The sequence below is a fragment of the Podarcis cretensis genome (genome assembly GCF_951804945.1).
Source record: "Podarcis cretensis genome assembly, chromosome: 9".
Classification (NCBI taxonomy): domain Eukaryota; kingdom Metazoa; phylum Chordata; class Lepidosauria; order Squamata; family Lacertidae; genus Podarcis; species Podarcis cretensis.
In genome coordinates this window covers 7219323-7238368 of record NC_137178.1, presented here as the reverse complement: position 1 = coordinate 7238368, position 19046 = coordinate 7219323, and the positions used below count along the sequence as shown (strand labels likewise).

The 19046-nt window shown below is 44.7% G+C and overlaps 1 long non-coding RNA gene across 1 annotated transcript in view; it reads left to right on the top strand.

Moving 5' to 3' along the window:
* The first annotated feature begins 617 nt into the window (after window positions 1-617).
* LOC307224471 overlaps window positions 618-19046 on the top strand; it is a 560506-nt gene continuing 542077 nt past the window's right edge. Inside the window, exons 1-2 of the long non-coding RNA XR_013842558.1 lie at window positions 618-769; window positions 1385-1886. This is a non-coding gene — a long non-coding RNA (uncharacterized lncRNA). The remainder of the gene's footprint in view (window positions 770-1384; window positions 1887-19046) is intronic.

The following is a 19046-nucleotide window of genomic DNA, read 5'->3' as shown; positions in this document are numbered from 1 at the left end:
TCTTCCAGCGTCCATTTCAAGAGTTCCTGAGTGCTAGACTCTTTTGATTGATAATCCCATAGATTTAGTAAGCAAAACTGTAGTGAAGGTGGTTGGAATGGGATGTGTATCAGGCTTTGGGGACTCGGCTTCCCCCCACCCCCTTATGCCATAGATAAGCAGGACAAAGTAAAAAGAGTCACCTACCATTTAAAGAAGGGACGCAGGTGGCGCTGTGGGTTAAAGCCTCAGCGCCTAGGACTTGCCGATCGAAAGGTCGGCGGTTCGAATCCCTGCGGCGGGGTGCGCTCCCGCTGCTCGGTCCCAGCGCCTGCCAACCTAGCAGTTCGAAAGCACCTCCGGGTGCAAGTAGATAAATAGGGACCGCTTACCAGCGGGAAGGTAAACGGCGTTTCCGTGTGCGGCTCTGGCTCGCCAGAGCAGCGATGTCACGCTGGCCACGTGACCCGGAAGTGTCTCCGGACAGCGCTGGCCCCTGGCCTCTTAAGTGAGATGGGCGCACAACCCCAGAGTCTGTCAAGACTGGCCCGTACGGGCAGGGGTACCTTTACCTTTACCTTTACCATTTAAAGAGACTTTAATGATCACAGCAAAAGAACATAGCAGCCATTCTCAGAATGAAGGTGTTCACAATTAAGGTTTCCACCCACTTCCCCCCTAGTCACTTCCGTCCCTTGCAACCTCATCTCGCAACCACTGTGCTTTTCATGTAGCCACCTTATCTGCTCTATGTGACCTTGGACTGATATGCAGTGGCGTAGCGTGGGGGGTGCAGGGGGGGCCGGCCGCACCGGGCGCAACATCTGGGGGGGGCGCGCTCACCGCCTCCAGAGTCGCCAAAGAGCCTTGGGCGCAGGCTGTAGCAGAGCCCCATGTCTCTCGGAACCGACGAGCTGTGCGTGCGTCCGGGCTGAAGGCGTCCGGCAGGCAGCGGCTCTCAGCGCTCGCCACGGTCCCCGCGTGTCAGGGCCGCGGAGGGCGCACCAGGCAGCCCCTCCTCACAGCCCCGCCGCCGCCGCCGCTGCTGAGCTGCTGGGCCATGTTGCATTTTCCTCGCCTCTCTGCCCTCCTCCTCCTCCGGGCAAGTGGCGTCGTTTGGGCGGCAGCGCCAGCGGCAACTCGCCTCAGATCACCTCACACGGACCCGCTGCCGCCGCCGTGGCTACCTTACCGTAAATACCCCAGCCCAGGCAGCAGCAAGAAGAAGCTGGCAGCGGTGGCAGGTTAGGGGTTAGGGGCGCAAATTACTTGCCTTGCCCCAGGTTAGGGGGCGCAAATTACTTGCCTTGCCCCGGGTTAGGGGGCGCAAATTACTTGCCTTGCCCCTGGTGCTGACAACCCACGCTACGCCGCTGCTGATATGTTGAATACTTTCCAGAGAGAGAGAGAGAGAGTCTGTTGGTTCTCTCTCTTCCAGTTCTTCTTGGCTTTGCTGTTCACCCCCCAGTTCGCCCCAACTTTTGTCTTCAGAACTATGCCCCTCTGCAAACCATTGTTCCACATCTATACTGCTCCACTGCTCCTGGGCAGCTTCAGGATCCTGGTCAGGAGTAGGGTGGTGGAGGCTCCCACCATTGCTCATCAGAGCAGTACTCCTCAACCTCCTCTCTAACATCGTGTGAGCATTTGGTCACTTCTTCACAAACCATTGTCCAGAATTTCAATACAGTGGTACCTCGGGTTAAGAACTTAATTTGTTCTGGATGTCCGTTCTTAATCTGAAACTGTTCTTAAACTGAGGTACCACTTTAGCTAATTGGGCCTCCCGCTGCCGCCACACGATTTCTGTTCTTATCCTGAAGCAAAGTTCTTAACCTGAGGTACTATTTCTGGGTTAGCGGAGTCTGTAACCTGAAGTGTCTGTAACCCGAGGTACCACTGCATCTGTGGGCAGTCCCACCATAGGTGGCCTCTTTTCCCACAGCTGTCCAACAGTTCTGAGAAAATTGTGATGTCATATAGGCAATTTGCATTGCTATTGCTGCTATTACTCAGATGAACCCAGAGGACCGAACTGTTATCCTAACCTTGTTTCTGCTGTAGCATTTAGCTTTGCAGCCTCGTTAAGCTATTACTCATCATTAATAACCAGTTTGCAAAGATCTGATAATACTCACCATCTGATTAGAAGCTTTATATGTTTGGGTAGCTCTTTTAATTAGCCGTCTCAGTTTGATTGCAAACTCAGGGAAGTTGGGTGATTCTCCAACTTATGTTAGACGAAGTTATGTGATCAGGAGGGAGCAGTGTGTGCTTGCCACTTTAGAAGCTGCCCTAATGAACATCTACATTTGATGTTCTTCTGATGTCTTAAAAAACAACCACCACCACTGTAAGTTTGCAACATCATAGTTTCATAGAATCATAGAATCATAGAGTTGGAAGAGACCACAAGGGCCATCGAGTCCAACCCCCTGCCAAGCAGGAAACACCATCAGAGCACTCCTGACATATGGTTGTCAAGCCTCTGCTTAAAGACCTCCAAAGAAGGAGACTCCACCACACTCCTTGGCAGCAAATTCCACTGTTGAACAGCTCTTACTGTCAGGAAGTTCTTCCTAATGTTTAGGTGGAATCTTCTTTCTTGTAGTTTGGAACCATTGCTCTGTGTCCGCTTCTCTGGAGCAGCAGAAAACAACCTTTCTCCCTCCTCTATGTGACATTCTTTTATATATTTGAACATGGCTATCATATCACCCCTTAACCTCCTCTTCTCCAGGCTAAACATGCCCAGCTCCCTTAGCCGTTCCTCATAAGGCATCATTTCCAGGCCTTTGACCATTTTGGTTGCCCTCCTCTGGACACGTTCCAGTTTGTCAGTGTCCTTCTTGAACTGTGGTGCCCAGAACTGGACACAGTACTCCAGGTGAAGTCTGACCAGAGCAGAATACAGTGGCACTATTACTTCCCTTGATCTAGATGCTATACTCCTATTGATGCTAATCATCATCATCATCATCATCATTATTTATTGAATTTATATACCGCCCTATACCTGGAGGTCTCAGGGCAGTTCACAAAAAAGCTCACAATATATAAAATCAAAATAAAAACAATAATCCAATAACACCCCCCGCAAAAGACCCACATTTTAAAGTGTACAGGATGTTGATTAGGTCATCCAAAGGCCTGCTTAAAAAGGAACATTTTGCCTGGCGCCTAAAGGTGTATAATGAAGGCACCAGATGAACTTCCATAGGGAGAGCATTCCACAGATGGGGAGCCACTGCAGGGAAGGCCCCGTTCTTGTGTCGCCACCCTCTATAACTCTCAAGGAGGAGGCACATGAAGAAGGGCCTCAGAGGATGATCTCAGGGTCTGGGTAGACTCATATGGAAAGTGGTGGTCCTTGAGGTACTGCAGTCCTGAGACGTTTAAGGCTTTATAGGTCAAAACCAGCACTTTGAATTGAGCCTGTAAACTAATCAGTAGCCAGTGCAGTTGGACCAGGATCTGTGTAATATGCTCAAACCAGCTTACTCCATTGAGCAACCTGGCTGCTGAATTCTGTACCGGCTGAAGTTTCCGAACCATCTTCAGAGGCAGCCCTAGGTATAACACATTGCAGTAATCTAACCTTGAGGTTACCAGAGCATAGACATCAGTAGTTAGGCTATCCCTGTCCAGATAGGGGCACAGCTTGGCCTCCAGCTGAAGCTGATGGAAGGCACTCCAGGTCATTGAGTCCACCTGAGCCTTGAGCGACAGCAAAGGATCCAGGAGTACCCCCAAGCTACAAACCTGCTCCTTCAAAGGAAGCATAACCCTATCAAGAGCAGGTGACCTCCCACCCATCTGCTCTAACAGTGCCTCACTCTTGAGCTTCCATTTGTTGGCTCCCATCCAGTCCATTACCGAGGCAAGACCCTGGTCCAGCACTTCCACTGCCTCACCTGCAGATGTAAAGGAGAAATAAAGCTGAGTGGATATTTCTTTTTTTGGTAGGGCTGAGAATGAAGGAAAGGAATGGGCATCTGTGATGGACTTTACTGAAAGGGATCAGGTAGGATAGGGTGGGTTATTTATTAATTTTGCACCTTCCCCACAAGAAGGCTACATTTATTGTTATCCACATGTTTACTATATTTGTAGACCATGTTGCAGTGCTTGTAGAGACCCACTAGGTGTTTTAAAATGCAAAAGGCATTTTAAGAAGTGACCCACAACAAGAGACAATTGAATTCGGGGGCGGGGGGGGGAATCCGTCTCTAAAGCAATGTGCAAGGAGCTGCCTCAAACAGTCACAAAAGCGGAAGAACTCAAATGGTGTGGCAGAAAAAGCAATAAATAAACATCAAGATCAGGGATAAGCAGGATGTGACTTTGTAGATATTTCTGGACTATAATTCCCATCATCCCTGATCATTGGTCATGTTCGTTGTCAAAGTGATGTACAAAAAGAATAAAGCAATAATGCAATGAAGTTATCAGTAAGAAAAAATTAACAACCTTTTAAAACATTCAAAAATATAATCAAAATCAGCAAGCTAAAAACCAGACTAAAACAAGTCAACTTTCTACATGTCTGCTTTGCCCAAAGAAAATTTTTTTTGACAGGTGCCATAAAGAGTATGGTGAAGGTGTCGGGCTGATGACCCTCATATATGCATATTTGTACACATAACATAGCTGAAAAGCTGCACTGCAAAATTCAATGAAGTGTAAATTTCAAAGGATGGTTGTGTTTTGGGTTGCACATTGTTTCAGAAATGGTGATTTATTAGGTAGGCGTTCACCTTGCAACGTGAACTGAATTGAATTTCTTCAACATCCCTGAGCTGAACAAACCACTGATAAAGATAAGACAACAGAGAGTGGGGATAACTCCAGCTGAAATGCTTCCTTGCCTAAATGCCTCTTTACTGAACTACAGTAGAACAAGAAATCCTGGTACTGCAGGGTTTGAAAAAGTGCTAAATTGCAACCTCTGGCCATGTTCTCAAGCCCAATCCAGATTGGCTGACCCACTTACTGCTGGGGGAGTCAGAGCAGCCACTACTTTTGAGTTAAGAACTGGATTTGTACTGTCCTGGCAAAGAGTATTTTGTGTGTGCACTCAGAGGATGACCTCCAAACCATCCTAAATATCTGTGATGGCCTGGGATTCAGAGGCTGAACCAGAGGAATCCCAGCCTGCACAGGAGTCCCCGTCTCCAGGGCCGGCTGAACTGGGGCAGGGCCTTGATTCTGAAGCGCCTGCACCTGTGCCGGATCCTCAGGAGCAGGCACCAGGTGATTCCACTCTGGCTCCAGAGGTGATTGAGGACTCAGTGCCTGCAGGTGAGTCTCCCCCTGGGCCCAGTAACCCTTCAGCCTCTCCTGAACTGCAGAGGCTCAGGGCAGAGAGGCGAAGGGAACTGGTTTCTCCCAGGAGGAGTGCTCGCCTTAAGGCCAGGAGAGGTGGGTCTCCTGGGGGCCGGGACCGCCCCTGGCCTCAGAGAAGATAAAGGCCAGTCAGCCCGGTCCCAGGTTGCGGGAGCAACGTCGATGAAGAGCTGTTTCAGCCAGCATCCAGTCCTGTTCCTCCAGTGTTCCTGTCCCCGCCCAGCTTCCTGCTTCGGACCTCGCCCCACTCCTTCGGAACTGTTTCCAGGCTATTGACCCAGGACCAGACTTTGACTACACCAACGGTAACCTTCCCCCCGGCACCAGCACAATATCTTTGCAGAAGCTTATGAAAAGCTTGGCCTATTGCTCAACATCCAAAAAACAAAAGTGCTGCACCAACAAGCACAAAACAACCACAAAGTGCCACATATCCAACTCAATGGTGTAACTCTGGAAAATCTTGAACACTTCTCCTATCTGGGCAGTTATCTTTCCACAAGGGCTGACATTGATGCCGATAACCAGCATCGCCTGATCTCTGTGAGTGCGGCTGTCTCCCGACTGAAGTGCAGAGTGTTTGAGGACCAGGACATTCAAAGGGAAACCAAAATGCTTGTTTACAAAGTTATAGTACTACCAACTTTACTGTATGCTTGTGAAACATGGACCACTTATAAACGCCATCTCCAACTCCTCGAAAGATTCCATCAACAATGTTTCAAAAAAAAATTACACAACACTTGGGAAGACAGGCAGACTAATGCCAGTGTACTGTAAGAAGCAAAGATCACCATTGTCGTAGCAATGATTCTTCAACATCAACTTTGTTGAACTGGTCATGTTGTGCAGGTGCCTGATTATCATCTTCCAAAGCAACTATGCTATTCAGAACTTTAAAATGGAAAGCGTAACACTGGTGGTCAACAAAAGAGGTTTAAAGACCCTCTCAAGGCAAATCTTTAAAAAAGAACATTGGCCTGTGAGTGCTCCAACTGGAGAACAGCCTTTCCCAAAGGTGACATGGGCTTTGAAGACACTCGAACTCAGGACGAAAGAGAGAAACATGCTAAGAGGAAGACACGCTTGGCAAATCCACACCGTGATCAACCTCCACCTGGAAACCTATGTCCCCACTTTGGAAGGACGAGTGGATCCAGAATTGGCCTCCACAGTCACTGACAGACTCACTGTTAAACCCATGTTTATGAAAGACAATCTTACTCAGATATGAGTGATCACCAAAGAAGAAGATCTTGAAAGAAGGAAAGCTGGTTGGAACACTGACTAGGCATATTCCATGCTGCAACATTTTGTTGCTTGTCCCGCTTGCCTTTTCCAGTCTGTGGATCCAACCTTTATTTGTCCTATGGGTTGTGTGCCCGATTTTAAGGGGAAAATAGTCTCTGGTGGGCAACATTTTGCATAGTTGCCTTAGCATGAAATTCTGGTGATAAATGTGTAACCTTCTTTTTTTTCTTCTTCTTTTTTAAAAATAATAATAATAAATTTTATTTATATCCCACCCTCCCCAGCCGAAGCCGGGCTCAGGGCAGCTAACAATAATAAAATAATACAACATTCTAAAATCATTTCATTATAAAAGTAATTCTTTTTTTAAAAAAATTTATTTTTATTGAGATTTTTAGTTAAACAGAAAACAGAAAACAAACCAGAACAAACAATCAAAAACTAAAACAAACACTCTTAACAATCATTCCTTGGTACCATCATCTTATTCACATTGCGTTGGCTCACGCCTCGACTTCCTTCCTATCCCGTTGCGGGTTTCTTGGTATACTTCTACTCTTACAGTTTCTGTTCCAATTATGTACACGTCACAAGGTTTATGTTATGTTAAACCTTTATGTTAATGTGTAACCTTCTAATAAGTGTCCTAGAATTGTGTCTGCACAGAAGCCTAAAGCTTCTTGTTAGTTTTAGAATACTCTCCTTCACTGGAGGCCATCTTTCAGGGATGCTTTAGCTGTGATTCCTGCATTGAGAGTCTCTCCCAATTCTACGATGCTATGATTCCAGGACTTTTAACACACAGCAAGAAAATGAATGCATCTGGAATGCATGATGGAACGGACCAGAACTTCTTGAAAAGGCACTGGGGGGGGGGATAGTTTCTTTTCGGTTAAGCTGCAAAAGAAGTGACAACGTGATAACAACATATCAAATGTCGGTCATTTGTTTCTCATGGCTGTGAGCCACAGGAAGTTTGATCCAAAATAAGCAGCGATTTACTCGCAGCTGATTCTACTGATAAATGTTTTAAAACATTGCTTTTCTTTAAAAGCATCTCTTTATTTGGGAAAAGGAGAAAACAACAATTCCCTCTGGGCGACAGAAAATAAGCCAATGCTCCCAGGGCTGGCCCAATGCATTTCAACACCTGAGGTGTACCCCAAAATGGGGTGCCCTTCTTCCCACTAGGGAAGAAGGGGTGAGTGAAGATCAATATTGGGGGGGGAGAGAGAGAAAGATCAACCCTGGGATCTGCTACCCCTGGGTTCCTGCCACCTGAGGCGGTTGCCTAACCTAGGCTTATGGGTAGGCCGGCCTTGGGTGCCCCAATCCAGCAATGTAGTTGCTTCCAACCCACAAAGCTGAGAAGTGTGAGCATCAGAATGCCATCGCCACTACATCTGGGGAAGCTCAGTGGCAGAGCATCCGATTGCAGTATCTGATTTCTTGCTTCCAACAAAGAACACAAGAAACCTCAAACATTAAAAACCTCCCAGTACAGGTCTGCCTACAGATGTCTTCTAAAAGTCAGTTAGATGTTTACCCTGGACAACTGCTGTCAGTCAGTGTCAACTATACTGAGCCTGATGGACCAGCAGCTTTTATATGTTCACCCCTCCTCTATGTGTGTTGAAAACAATCCTCCTTTATTGAGCTGTTTGGAGTTGAAATTGTCTTGGCTATACTTGGATTCTCAGGAGCATCTCACAGGTTTTCAGCAGGATTTTCCATGAGAGGAAGAAAACCCAGAAAGAAGAATTGAGGCAATCAAGGGTTAATAACTGCCATCCTTGTATATCCTCCAATTGGTGTCTGAAGAACTATGGAATGATGCTCAGCCTTGGAGATCCTGTCCTGGACTGTTTGGATAATTGTTTTGCCGTCTCCATGTGCTGTACTCTTTGGAGTGTTGCGTTGTTGTTCACGTAGCGGCCTTTGCTTGTAATTACTCAGTGTCCTTGGCATGAGGCTAATGCATATGTTTATATGGAGATCACTCTTAATTGGGTTCCTGGTGACTTGGTCCTTTTGTCAGAGACGCGGTACAAGGCAGCTCCGTACGTTCCAATGGGTGGAAATTGCAGGAAAGCAGAGCTCAGTGAAAAACAACAGGATAAACTCTGACATTAAGTGCTGTTCCTCAATGGAGCCAGAAGACTCTCCTTTGCTGGATATATTTAAGCAAGGAGGGTAGACAGATACCAATGGTATCAGACCGTGCATTGAGTCAGGAGGGTCTTTTAACCTTCAAGGTTTCTCCCAACTTTTGTAATCTGGAACGGAGCCCAAAATCCACTCCCATAATGCACAGAGAAGGCAAAGGTAGCCCACCAAGTTCTTCTCATGTTGTTCTAGGTAACAATCCAGGCAATCCAAGTCTTTGAGAGGCTATGTGAGGCCTTGTTCCACAAGCTTTGGAGAGCATACAGCGAGGCCTAGAGATGGCCACTGATGAGAAAGGAAATCCTGAAAACACTTTGATACGGAACACAAAAATTGTGTATAATTTGAAGAAAAAGGGAACAGAGATGTTTGGGCTTTCTTAGTTTAGGCCTTGTTTATAGCAGGGAGGCATTCAACTAAACATGCAGGGGGAAAGCTCCCTCCGAAAACAGACAGCAAATCAGAGCATGTGCTACCTCAGTAAAAATCATGCTGCTCTGCTGCGTTGCTAAAGAAGACCTCCACCCTTCCCCCTTATGGCTGGTAGACTTTAACACTAACAGAATTAACCCTTAAGTTACAACCTAGATGATCCTGCTGTTGTAATTTCAACATTCATGGAGAATGCTGCAAGTGTAAATGAGCCTACAGTTTCAGTCCATGCTGGAGAGGGAGAGGAAGTGTCATTTCCTATATATTTCTTTCCCTTTCTCTCCTTTAAGTTAGAGTTAAGGATAAATAATGGATTTTTTGTTCAAATCTTCCCAGCTGGGTGCCTCAAGTTCCCAAATTTTGGTTTGCATGATCTTACCTATACAAAATAATAATTAAGGGGCAGTGTTCATTTTTTTATTACTATCTATGGTGCTCCAACAATAAATGGATTATCCCAACCAGCTTCCACATTAGGGAGCATGTAAAATAGAAATTAGGATGAATTTTCTAGACAGCAAACTTTGGTGTTAAAGATATTTAACTGGGATATTATATGAGTGCTTAGATCTCTGTGCAGAATGAGAGCTGAGCTCAATAGCAATTTTGAAAGAGTCACAGTATCATATTCAGGGTTTGATTTCCACACACCCAAGCCACTGCTATGTTTTAATTCTTAGAAAGAAACAAAACTTTTCCATGATTGATTAATTCAATTTATTGATTTGGTTGCTAGAAAACCAACCCCTTCATAGCCTTGCTTATAGTCCAGGACAATCAAATGATAATTTAAAAAAACACTGATGATCAGATATTTTATCCTGATAAGTAGGAAACTCTAGCTTTTGTAATGAAATATTCATCAGAATTTAAGAGGGGTATAGAAATTTAATAAAGAAATTATTATAATAATTTGGGAAGGCTTAATTCCAGTAGGATTAATACCATGCTTTCCTACCTACTATATAAAAAACCAATTCAAGTCCAATATCCATACCGGCTGGGATAAATACATCCATTTAGGAAGCTAGCTGATAGAGAGACATCTTTATTAGGTACTCAAAAGACAATAGTGTTGGTGCCTGTCCAATATGCAATGAGAGCAGGTGCTACCACACTAAATACCCAATTTTGGCATAGGACCAGAGCCATGGACCAGAGCACGCCAGGCACTCCTGTCTTCCACTGCCTCCCACAGTTTGGTCAAACTCATGCTGGTAGCTTCAAGAACACTGTCCAACCATCTTGTCCTCTGTCGTCCCCTTCTCCTTGTGCCCTCCATCTTTCCCAACATCAGGGTCTTTTCCAGGGAGTCTTCTCTTCTCATGAGGTGGCCAAAGTCTTGGAGCCTCAGCTGCAGGATCTGTCCTTCCACTGAGCACTCAGGGCTGATTTCCTTCAGAATGGATAGGTTTGATCTACTTGCAGTCCATGGGACTCTCAAGAGGCTCATCCAGCACCATAATTCAGTAGTGGCATACATAAATAACCTTTTTTGACACCTGGGAATTTCCATTGGAATTATCCCCAACAAAAAGGACTCTGAGTTCCATCCTTTAACTATGGGCTGTGTGAAGAAGTACTTTCTTTTATCTATCACGAATCTTCCAACATTCATCTTCACTAGATGCCCATAAGTTCCAGTGTAATAAAAAGCATTTCTCTATCCACTTTCACCATGTGCCGTGCAGAATTTGGCTCATTTTGACCCAGTATGTAGCGGACATGCTCTCCTAGGAAGCACCAAGCTCTTGGGGCTGACCTCTGCTTTTAGGGAAGCTATGCGTTCCATGGCCCCAAGCATTTTGCTTTGAACTCAAAATGGAAACCAAAATGGAATCTAAAAAAACCCCAAGGTTCTTGTGACACAAGAAGAAATCTGAAATTGGTGAGAAGAATTTTCTAAGGAAACATTCAGCATAGTTCAGTTGCTGATGAAGTTCTGAGATATCAGCCATCGTGACCTTGGACAGATGAGATTCTATCCCCAGGATTGGAAATTTTCAAGAACTGATGTCAAAAGGCTCTGGGGCAGACAACTTTATTATATGTTATTTTAAACTCTTGCAATGAAAAAAAAGAGTACAAGAAAGAAACACGGGTGGATGTTAAGGAACAAAGTTGCTGTTGTTCTTTCTTTTTCTTTTCTTTTTTTAAAGCAACTTACATTTCTCATACTGGTTTTCATTAACAGTGGACACCAATGCCCACATCAAGGTCTGGAGCAAAGGCTGCTATTAAATATCCCAGCGATCAGATGTGAATAGGAATGTGTTAAATGGAATTTGAGGAATGCATGACTTTTGGGCTGCATCCAACAAAATTCTGCTTGTAGCAGGCCATTGAAATTAACGGGAATATGTTAAACATGCCTATTAATTTCAGTGGGTCAGCTCCACACAGGCCTGGCATTGGATCCAAGCCTTTATTATTTCATAGAATTGTGAAATTGTACTGTTGGAAGGGACCTCAGTGGTCATAATTTATTCCCTCCTTTTGGACGTTCCATCATGGAGCCACTTCTGCAGACCAAAGTAGTAAGAAGATCTGCCATCTCTGTGAGATCTAAAATTTTAAGGGAAGAAGCTTCCAAAGCAAATGCAAACAGGATCGTCCCCAGAAGGTGGTCCTTCTTGCGACTGGGTCCCTAGACACACCCCTGACTAAATAGGTTTCATTTCTAGGTCTAAGTTTCATTTCTCTAAATAGGCATCACGGGTCACAGCCAATCAGGAAAGGGGTGGGGGTGGTTAAGGAACAATATAAGCATCAGTGCAAGAGCTCCCTAGGCACTTGATTGGTGCTGCTGAACACCCGCCCTCCCGCCCTTAGTGTAGGTTCTCGGCCTTGCTTTGGACTTTGTGTGAGTCGCCTGTCTTGGGACAGGGGCCAAGTAGGAATTTTTATCCATTTGGCAAATTGGCACTGGCCACTTGGTTTTTTGCTTACCCCCTTAGCAATCGTCACAACTTTCCAGGTTTGGCGGTTAGGCATTGGCTTAATTTTGTGTGTGGAGGGGAGGTGTGGCCATCACCTGCCCATCAATGATCAAAAGTATTCCGTTAAAGGAATCTGGGGATCCTATTGAAGCCTATTTAGTAATTTCCCCCTTGATATCCCCTTTTGATTATTTCTTGCTGCGCGTGCTTATGTCAATCCTCCTTATGCTTTAAGTTGTTTACAATTTGACTTAATAATATCACTGCATAACTCCTAATGACCGCTCCTGATGGCTCTATGTAGATATTAAATAGCATGGAGATCAGATCGTTCCCTGCAGCCGCCAGAGGGCTGAAAGGCACTCTCCCAATGCTAACAACAAATGTGGAGACTAGAGATATAGTAGACATTGTCATTCCTAGGGATGCCGAAAGGCTACCCCACATCTGCTCTTACCTCATCTTCTTGCCAGAAAGTACTTCAATGTAGCATTGCACCATTAGTGCAAGAGGTCCTCATGCTAAATATCCAAGCTCGAAGCTCAAAGCCTGTCTTTCCTCCATTGTGTGTGAGAGAGACCTGTGTGTGCATGAATGTGTGTGTGTTTATCAAACAGTCTTAATTAAGTTAGTGAAATAAGCAAGCGGTTAATGTCAATCACATAGTTCTCATTAGCAGATAGATTCTGTGTGTGTGTGTGTGTGCGCGCGCGCGCGCGCAGACCCTCCAAGTGTCCCTATTTTCCACCGACCATCCCGGATTGACAGAAGCTGTGCCAGTTTCTGATTTGATCCCGGAATGTCCCACTTTTCCTTAGGACATCTCTATTTTCATCAGGGGGTGTGGAGTCTTGTGACCCCCGAACTGAACAGGTAAGTAACTACAACCTTTAGAAGACAGCCCTGTATGGGGAATCTTTTTAAATGTTTTATTCTGTTTTATGTATGTTGGAAGTTGCCTAGAGTGGTTGGGGTAACCCAATCAGAAAGGTGAGGTACATATAATAAAATTATTATTATTAAAATAAAATAAAATAAAATAAAATAATAATAATAATATTAAAATCATTATGGAATGGGATAACCTGACCCTCCAAGTGTCCGTATTTTCCAGGGACGTCTCTGATTTAGAGAAGCTATCCTGGTTTCTGATTTGATCCTGGAATGTCCCACTTTTCCTTATGATGTCCCTATTTTCATTGGAGAAATGGAGGGTATGGCGTTATCCGATCCCTGAGCCATCTGAAGGCAATTCTGTATAGGGAAGTTTGTTTAATGTTTAATGTTTTAGTATGTTTTTATATCTCTGGCCAGAGCAGCGATGTCACGCTGGCCACGTGACCCGGAAGTGTCTCCGGACAGCGCTGGCCCCTGGCCTCTTGAGTGAGATGGGCGCACAACCCCAGAGTCTGGCAAGACTGGCCCGTACGGGCAGGGGTACCTTTACCTTTTACCTTTATGTTTTTATATATGTTGGAAGCTGCCCGGAGTGGCTGGGGCAACGCACTAAGATGTGTGTGGTATAAATACAGTGGTACCTCGGGTTAAGAACTTAATTTGTTCTGGAGGTCCCTTCTTAACCTGAAACTGTTCTTAACCTGAGGTACCACTTTAGCTAATGGGGTCTCCCACTGCCACTGCGCCACCTCCGCACGATTTCTGTTCTCATCCTGAAGCAAAGTTCTCATCCTGAAGCAAAATAGTACCTGAGGTACTATTTCTGGGTTAGCAGAGTCTGTAACCTGAAGCATCTGTAACCTGAAGCATCTGTAACCCGAGGTACCACTGTAGTAAAATTATCGTTATGGAATGGGACAGGGAAATGTTTCATCAGGGAAATGTTGAAGGGTGTCTCACATGCATAAGCAGCTTCACACTTCTCTGCAAAGTCTGGGCATTGCTCAGTAGCTGTTGTCAGAGTTGTAGGATAAATTGCTTTGTGTTACCTACAGAGCAGTGGGAAATAGGAGCTTGTAGGCAATTGTGAACTGGTCCAGATGGATGCATGTTTGCAGCATCCTAGAGGCTTCAAATTCCAAGGCTGTTGACATTTAGCAGCTACGTGAAGATTACAGCATTTGTGCTGATGTTGTATAGAACACAAGAAGGCTGTGCAAGGGAAGAGCTGGCAGGCAGGTTGAGGTTTTTATATCAACAATTGACAATTACAAAAACTGAAGAGTTGGGCTATAACTAAAATCAGAACAGAAACACATATGAGATGATGATAAGGATTCAGTAGGGACAAATGCAAGGTTCTGCACTCCAGCAGGAGTAACCATATGCACAAATATAGGATGGGGAATACATTGCTTGCCAGTGGTGCATGTGAAAAGGAACTCAGGGTCTTCGTACATGCTTAACATGAGTCAACATGCTTAACATGAGTCAACAGTGTGATGCAACAACAAAAGTAGATAATGCCATTCTAGGCTGCATCAACAGAAGTATGTTGTCAAGGGAATCAATAGATCATGGGAAACAATAGTACTACTCTAGTCTGCCTTCGTTAGACCACACCACACCTGAAACACTGTATCCAGTCCTAGGGACCACAATTCAAGAAGGATATTGACTACCTAGAATGTGTGCAGAGGAAGGCAACCAAGATTACCAAAGTTCTGGAAACTAAACCTTATGAGCAATGGTTGAAGGAGCTGGGTATGTTTAGAGAAGATTGAGAGGAGATACGATAGCCATCTTCAAATATCTGAAGGCCTGTCCCATGGAAGAAGGAGCAAGCTTGTTTTTTCTTGCTCTGGAGGGTAGGACCCAAACCCCAACTTACAAGAAATCAGATTCTGGCTAAACACTAAAAATAACTTTCTGACAGTTCAGTGGTGGAAGTGACTCCCCCGGAAGGTGATGGACTGTCATTCATTGGAGGCTTTCAAGCAGAGTTTGCATTGCCATCTGCTAGGGCTTTTTTAGCTGTGATCCCTGCATTGCAGGGGTTTAGTCTAGATGACCCCTGGGGATCCCTTCTAATTCTATGATTTTATGTTCCATGCCCATGCACATTAACCACTTAACTTATATTTTCCCCATTTATATGCATTCAGACAGCCTGAACTAATAGGTAAGTAAATAACAGTTCTACTTCACTGCACTAATTGTAAACCAGTGCTTGTTTTATGCCAGCTCTTTTTATCTTTATCTTTTTTTTTTCTCTCCAGGGATTTCTTAAATAAGAACTGGGACCTTTCCAGCCCAACACTCATAAATTTCATGCTCTGTTGACAGGATAGTAGAGGATTTGGGCACTATCTATATCTGCTTTCTGCCTTTCAAGAAGCAGTTTTGAAATGAGGTTTAACACAGAGATTTACAGAATGGGGAGAGGAAATGTGCATTGTTTAGTTCCCTGCCTTGAATCTTTCTTCCTTTTTAAAGAATTAAATACAGATAATCCCTCTGCAATGCAAACCACAGACTGTGTTCTCCCTCAAACTGTTTGGTTTTCTCATATTACTGGAATTAAAAACAGTGGGAGAATGACAACTGTAAACTTTGCAGACTGGAGTTAGAATTGCCACCATGTTTCCTTTATAGCTCCCCGGCGCGCGCGCACACACACACACACACACACACATATATATGGTAAAGGGACCCCTGACAATTAAGTCCAGTTGCGAACGACTCTGGGGTTGCAACGCTCATCTCGCTTAACAAACCAAGGAAGCTGGCGTTTGTCTGCTTCCGCAGACAGTTTTTCGGGTCATGTGGCCAGCATGACTAAGCCACTTCTGGTGAAACCAGAGCTGTGCACGGAAACACTGTTTACCTTCCTGCCAGAGTGGTACCTATTTATCTACTTGCACTGTGTGCTTTTGAACTACTAGGTTGGCAGGAGCTGGGACCAAACAACAGAAGCTCACCCCGTCACAGGGATTCGAACCGCCAACCTTCCGATCGGCAAGCCCAAGTGGCACAGTGGTTTAACACACAGTGCCACCCGCATCCATATATATCCCTGGTATAGCATGGGTTGCCAGGCCCGGGCCAGGGCAAGTGTTGTGCCCCCCTGATGAGCTGGGCAGCTAGGGTGGGGGTGCGTATGGAGCCCGCACAGAGGGTGAACAGAGCCCGCCTCCAACAGGCTCTTTGTCCTAAATCAGAATTTCCTTTCTTGTAATTTGAATTCCATGCATATCTACTCATACATCTGAGTAAATGGGACATGCTATCAGACAAGATTGTAGAAGATCACAGCCTAAGATGATTGTCCCTGACTGAATTGTTTGTGTACACTTAACAATGGCTGTTGGCATCCCACCACTTCAAATTGTGGGGACCCCTGGTGTTTCAGACACCAAAACAGAACTTCCCCTGGAACAAAGCACTGCCGCACCTCTGCAGCCAATTATTGAAGAAGCAACTTCAGAATTCACCTTCGCTCAAAAGTCTGGAATCGGTGGGTGGCATTTTTTAAATATAAAGTAAAACTGCAGTTGCTTGCCTTCCACCTCATCACCTCAGGTGCCAGTCCCCCTCTGTCCCTCTGTCCCTCTCTCTCTCTCTCTCTCTCTGAATCAGCTTAGCAAGTCAAGGGAGACAACTCCTTGCTCAATGTCATTAGCAACATAGCAAAAATCCTTGGTCAACCTGGTGCCCTCCATCTGTTTTGGACTACACCTTCCATCAGCCACAGCCAACATGGCTGTACTGTATTGCTTCTGACTGATGGGAGTTGTAGTCTAATGTTGGGGAAGCCTGGACTGGTGTATCAGCGTGAAGAACCCAAAGGAAGGAAAGGGGTTAATCTGCAATCCAGCATGGGGAAAAGAGTCTTTTGGAATTTTGTTGATTTGCTTTTATGTGTTTTTATACTGCTGTTTTATTGGTTTTAGGTTGTGCTGTTTAAACACTTCCATGCTTCTTTGTTTTTATAGGTTGTACACTGCTTAGAATTAATTTAAATATGAAGTGGTTTATAAGTTCTTTCAAAGAAATAAATCACCCCCTAGTTCCAGTCATTAGGTAAAGATCATCACATTTTTAAACATACACACATTTGTCATTACATTTATATCCCACTGTTTCTCCAAAGAGTTCAACGCGGAACACATGCCTTCCCCTCTCCACATTTTCTCTACACAACAACCCTATGGGGTAGATTAGAGTGAGAGACAATGACCTCCCCAAAATCTACCCAGGGAGCTTCATGGCTGAGTGGGGATTTGAATCTGGGTCTCTTGGGCCCCAGTCCAACACTTTAACTAATATACCACACTGACTTTTAATGTGCTATCTCTCTTTCGGATTTGATATAATATCGCATGTGTGTACGATGCCATAATGGTGGCACCCTTGTTGCTAAGTGGCACCCGTTGTATCCTGAAGCCTGACTTGTACCATGCAGGAAAAGATACAGCCAGGGCTTGGGACACCATATAGACTGGGGATACCCAACATGGAGCCCTCCCAATGTTGTTGTACTACAGCTCCCATCATTTTTTTTAACCATTGGCCATGCTGAGTCTGATGGGAGTTGTAGTTCGACAACAGCTGGTGGTAACCATGTTGGCTATCTTCTGTCCAGATAGTGGCCTCTGAGAATACTAAAATCACCTGTCTATAATCTGAGAGTGCTTCAGTGAGTGCTTCCATTACTTTTCTAATGTTCTTCTTCAGGAAACTCTTTTTTGTCTCTCCTTCGATTCTTGAATTTTCCAAGAAAACAGGATATAAATATTTTTTAAAAAGATAAATTTAAAAAATCAATCATTCAGAGAAAAAGGGATATCTGACATTCCTAGGGTAGAATTGTTTTCTCAAGCTCAACCTATTTGAAGATTAGAACGTCCTCCTCCTCCTCCTGGCATTCATTCATTCATTCATTCATTCATTCATTCATTCTTTTTCTTTCCTCTCTCTCTCTCTCTCTCTGTCAACCCTCCCCCGCCTTGGTATTTTAAGTATTTGCTTCATCTTGAGTACAGCTGACCTGCTTCACTACAGCTGAACTCTGTCAGTTTCCTAGTGCAAGAGACTTGATGAAGCTGTTTCTCATTGATCTGTATGAAGCCCTTCTTATTATCAACCGTCTTGTAGACAAATCACTGCGGTACAGCTATGGATTTATTAATTGTTTTGTATGAAGAAGCATCCAAATTGTATGACTCACCACTTATTTATTGAGGCTGTTTATGTACTGTGGCGTACTTCAAAGAAGGCTCTAAATGGTTTGCAGCATCATAAAAATATCACAGATAAATACCAATAAAAATACAATTAAGAACCAAGCTGTGAACCTCTGCTTAAAAACCTTCAAGGAAGGAGAGTCCACCGCCTCCTAAGGGAGACGGTGGAACAGTCTCCCTCGGGAGGTAGTGGACTCTTCTTCCTTGGAGGTTTTTAAGCAGAGGTTCAATGGCTGTCTGTCATGGATGCTTTGGCTGAGAATCTTGCATTGCAGGGGGTTGGACTAGATGACCCTTGGTGTCCCTTCCAAGTCTACAATTCTATGGTTCTATGCTAGTTTAAACCTAGACAGCATCTTAAAAAGCAAAGGCATCACCTTGCCAACAAAGGTCCGTATAGTTAAAGCTATGGTTTTCCCAGTAGTGATGTATGGAAGTGAGAGCTGGACCATAAAGAAGGCTGATCGCTGAAGAATTGATGCTTTTGAATTATGGTGCTGGAGGAGACTCTTGAGAGTCCCATGGACTGCAAGAAGATCAAACCAATCCATTCTTAAGGAAATCAGCCCTGAGTGCTCACTGGAAGGACAGATCCTGAAGCTGAGGCTCCAATACTTTTGCCACCTCATGAGAAGAGAAGACTCCCTGGAAAAGATTCTGATGTTGGGAAAGATTGAGGGCACAAGGAGAAGGGGACGACAGAGGACGAGATGGTTGGACAGTGTTCTCAAAGCTACCAGCATGAGTTTGACCAAACTGTGGGAGGAAAGATTGAGGGCACAAGGAGAAG